This window comes from Petaurus breviceps, unplaced genomic scaffold (assembly GCF_028583685.1).
Source record: "Petaurus breviceps papuanus isolate PSGF00001 unplaced genomic scaffold, PetGlider_PUasm1.0 151, whole genome shotgun sequence".
NCBI classification, from domain to species: domain Eukaryota; kingdom Metazoa; phylum Chordata; class Mammalia; order Diprotodontia; family Petauridae; genus Petaurus; species Petaurus breviceps.
Window position 1 is genome coordinate 16,091,632 of NW_027185712.1, and position 4,496 is coordinate 16,096,127.

The following is a 4,496-nucleotide window of genomic DNA, read 5'->3' on the forward strand; positions in this document are numbered from 1 at the left end:
TGGAAGACACAGAGGCAGGGAAAGTAACTGAGGAGGGACACAAAAAAATGGCACAAGTCTTCCATCAGAGGTGTGCTAGTAAATCTTTAACAACTGGCTCTCCAGAAAAAAAAAAAAGGAAGGTGGACACTAAGTTTAATCTGCATTATTAAAATTTTCTTCATTGCTTTCTTAAATCTCCAGGGGTCAGCAAACTATGCCCCCTCCTTTCCAATCCAGCTACTGTCTGTTTCTATACTGCCCAAGAGCTAAGAATGGTTTTCACATTTTAAAATAACATTTTATTGAATTTAAACATAAAAAAAATTCTCATCTCTCAGGCCTTCCAAAACTGGCATTGGGGATGGATTTGGCCTGAAGCCACAGTTTGCTGCCCTGACAAACAACCCCCCCCCCCCCCCGCCAAGAAATTAAGGCCTAATTTGTGGCATTTTCCAGGTATAAATGCTTACCCTGAAAATTTTATAATCAGCTCTCAGAAACCAGTACAGTGGCTTGATAGCCTCTGCCTGACAGAACAGTGAACACCAGAAATGCTAAAGGTCTGAGCTAGATATGACTGGCATTGGGTACTAAAGATGACAAAAAAAGGTGGGTTCCAGTCAAGTGATCTAAGAAGGAGGTCCATTGATTTAGGTACTACATATATATATATATGTATATATGTATATATATAGTGTGTGTGTATATGTGTACTGTGTGTATATATGTGTGTATACATATGTGTATATGTATATATATAGTGTGTGCATATATTATGTGTGTATATATATAATTTATGTCAATGATTATTGTTTTTTATTCTTTGTTCTCGAAAAGGACAAACATCAGGAACATGATGTCAACAATGATAATGTTGTTAATTAATTAATTAATTAGTTAATTGTTAATTAGTTAATGTTGATAATAAACTGAATGACAGAGAGGAGGCAGAGTTATTTAACATTTTTTTCCTGTTCTTTTACCAAGGAGAATGATCTTATTTAACTTGGGAAAAAAAAACAAAACAATCATTACCAGGGAGTTAAGATCCAAGTTAAGTGAGGACATGGTAAGAGTGTAGCTGGTGGCCAATGAGTTGAAGGTACCAAGCTTCAACCAACCATGTCCCAGGCTACTGAAGAGACTGATTGTGATTGTTCTGCTGCTGAAGATGATTTGTGAAAAAAAAAAATTAAGAACACACTCTATTCTTCAGGTCTGAAGATGGATAAATATTATACTGAGTTTTTGTAAAGAGAAGATGATAGGTTATTAAAAATGTAGGTGCAGGAGCTTTGATTTGTGCCAACATTTCTAGAGCAATAATTAAAGCTTATGAACATTTAGAAAGGGGAATGATGATCACTAGGAGCACCTACATGAGTTCATCAAGAACAAGGCAAATCAGACCAACCTTGTTTATTTTTTTTCAAATCAAATGTTTTATTAATTTCTGGTTTGCATCATTCATTTCCACCAGATTTTGAGTTGCAAATTTTCTCCCCATTTTTCCCCTACCCACCATCCCAAAACAGCGATCCCACTGGATATCCCCTCCTCCAATCTGCTCTCCCCCATATCTTCTCCCATATACCCTTCGACTTTCCAGTAGGGCATGGAAAACTGCCCTGATGTTTTAGTCCTCTATGTTTTATTTCCCAGTTACATATAAAATAATAATAATATATATATATATATATATTTTAAACATTTGATTTTAAAACTTTGAATTCCAGATTCATTCCCTTCCTCCCTTGTCACCCACCCTTACTGGGAAGATAAGCAATTCAGTATAGGTTGTACATGTGTAGCTATGCAAAACATTTTCATAGTAGATTTTATATGTATATTTTTAAGCAATCGGGGTTAAGTAACTTGCTCAAGGTTACACGGCCAGTTATTTCTGGGTGTGGTGCTAAGTATCAGAGCCTGGATTCGATCCCAGGTCATCCTGACTCTTGGGCCGGTGGTCTTACTCATTGCACCACCTGGCCGCCCCTCATACTGGATATATTGTAAAAGACAGACTATATTTACCTCCCTCCTATCCACCTCCCATTTGTTCTATTCTCTACTTTGATCCTGCCCCTTTTCAAAAGTGGGTGCTTCCAACTTCGCTCCCCTTCCCTTCCATCATCCTCCCTCTCATCCCCTTCCCCCCTACTCTCCTGTAGGGTGAGATACCCTATTTAGTGTGTATGTCATGCCCTCCCTGAGCCAAATTCAGTGAGAATAAGGTTGACCCATTCCCTTTTGCCTTCCTGTTCTTTCCCTCCATTGTAACCATTTTCCCTTGCCTCTTCTATATGAGATAGTTTACCCCATTCTGTCTCTCCCCTTCTCCCCTAATTATATTCCTCTCTCACCTATCAATTTCACCTTTTAAGTATCATCCCTTCCTATTCAACTGGTCTTGTGCCCTTTATCTATGTATACTTGTAAACATATATACACACATTCACATATGTATTCATATGCCCACATACCCTCCTATATAGATGTGTATATATATATATATATATATATATTTCTGTTCCCTTCAACTATTTTCAAACTGAGAAAAGTTTCATCAGTTACAATTATCATTTTTCTTTCTTTTTTTTAAAATATGGAACGCTTCATGAATTTGTGTGTCATCCTTGCGCAGGGGCCATGCTAATCTTCTCTGTATCATTCCAATTTTAGTATATGTACTGCCGAAATTTTTGATTTTGAGATTCTTTTTCCATCTGGCAAATTTGGCTTTTTAAGGCATTCTTCTCCTCATTGCCTTTTTGAGCCTCTTTGGCATCTGAGTTAGTCTATTTTTTAAAGGTGTTGTTTTCTTCAGTCAGGTTGTTGACTCTCATTTCATAATTTTCTTGCATTATTCTCATTTCTCTTCCCAATTTTTCCTCCACTTCTCTCATTTGGTTTTCAAAATCCTTCTTAAGGTCCTCTATGGCCTGCAACCAGCTCGTATTTTTCTTTGAAGCTTTTGGTGCAGGAGTTCTGACTTCACTGTCTTCCTCCTGTTCCATGCTTTGGTCCTTTTTGTCCCCAAAATAGGAGTCCAATGTTGGATTTCTCTGTTTGCTTTGCTTCCCTTGTTTACTCATGTTGCCACTCAATTACTTGACTTTTGGGCTTTTTGCCACAGTAGGACTCTGCTACCAGACAGGGGTTCAATTGTGTCCAACTTTTTCTTGCTCTCTTTATTTTTTTTTAAATTTATTCAGTATTTTTCTTTTCCCCAGTTACATGTAAAAACAATTTTTAATATCTGTTTTTAAAATTTTGAGTTCCAAATTCTTTCCATTTCTCCCTTTCCACCCCCCCACCCCCCCATTGAGAAGGCAAGTAATTTTATATAGATTCCACATATATGGTCATGCAAACCATATCCAATATTGGTCATGTAGTAAAAAAAATCAAATAAAATAAAGTTTACAAAGTGTGCTTCAGTCTGTATGCAGACACCATCAGTTCTTTCTTTAGAGATCGATGGCATTTTTCATCATAAGTCCTTCAGAGTTGTCACCTTGGATCATTGTATCGCCAAGAACAGCAAAGTCATTCACAGCTGATCATCTTACAATATTGCTGTTACTTTGTACACAGTATGTTTTGCTTTGCATCAGCCCATGCAAGTCTTTCCAGGTTTTTATGAGAGCATCTTCCTTATCATTTCTTATAGCACAATAATATTCCATCATAATCACATACCACAATTTGTTCATCCATTCCCCAATTGATGGGCATTCCCTTAATTCCCAATTCTTTGCCCCCAGAAAAGAGCTGCTATAAATGTTTTTGTACATATAGGTAATTTTCCATTTTGGTTTTTTATCTCTTTTGGGAAACAGACATAATAAAGGTACTGCTAAGTCAAAGGGCATATGTGGTTTTATAGACCTTTGGACATTGTACCAAATTGCTCTACAGAATGGTTGAATAAGCTCACAACTCCACCATCAATGCATTAATGTCTCACTTTTCCCACATCCCCTCCAACATTTGTCATTCACCTTTTCTGTCTCATTAGCCAATCTCATAGGTATGAGTTAGTACCTCATAATTGTTTTAATTTGCATTTCTCCAATCAATAGTGAGCTAAAGCATTTTTTCATATGGCTATAGATAGCTTTGATTATTTTATATGAAAACTGTTCAGAGTTTATTTATCAAGTGGGGCTCTTATTTTTACAAATTTGGCTCAGTTCTCTATATGTTTGAGAAGTGAGGCCTTCATCAAAGAAACTTACTTTAAAAAGTTTTCACAGTTACTATTGCTGTATTTCCCTCAATTATATTTCTCCCCCCCCCCAACTATGTTTATTCCATCCTCTCTCTCCTTTCACCCAGTCTCTTCTCAAAAGTGTTTTGCTTCTACTCCTTCCCCTTATCTGCCTTCCCTTCTATCACACTCGCCTTCTCTTATCCCCTTCCCATCCTACTTTCCTGTGGGATAAGATAGATTTCTATACCCAATTGTGTGTATGTTATTCCCATTTTGAGACGATTCTAAGGTTCAC

General features: G+C 36.9%; 1 non-coding gene across 1 annotated transcript; it reads right to left on the minus strand.

Annotated features, from left to right (window-relative positions):
• Positions 1-2,584: 2,584 nt before the first annotated feature.
• Positions 2,585-2,688, minus strand: LOC138154170 (U6 spliceosomal RNA). The gene has a single exon (XR_011166562.1). It is a non-coding gene; the product is annotated as a U6 spliceosomal RNA (small nuclear RNA).
• Positions 2,689-4,496: the final 1,808 nt, after the last annotated feature.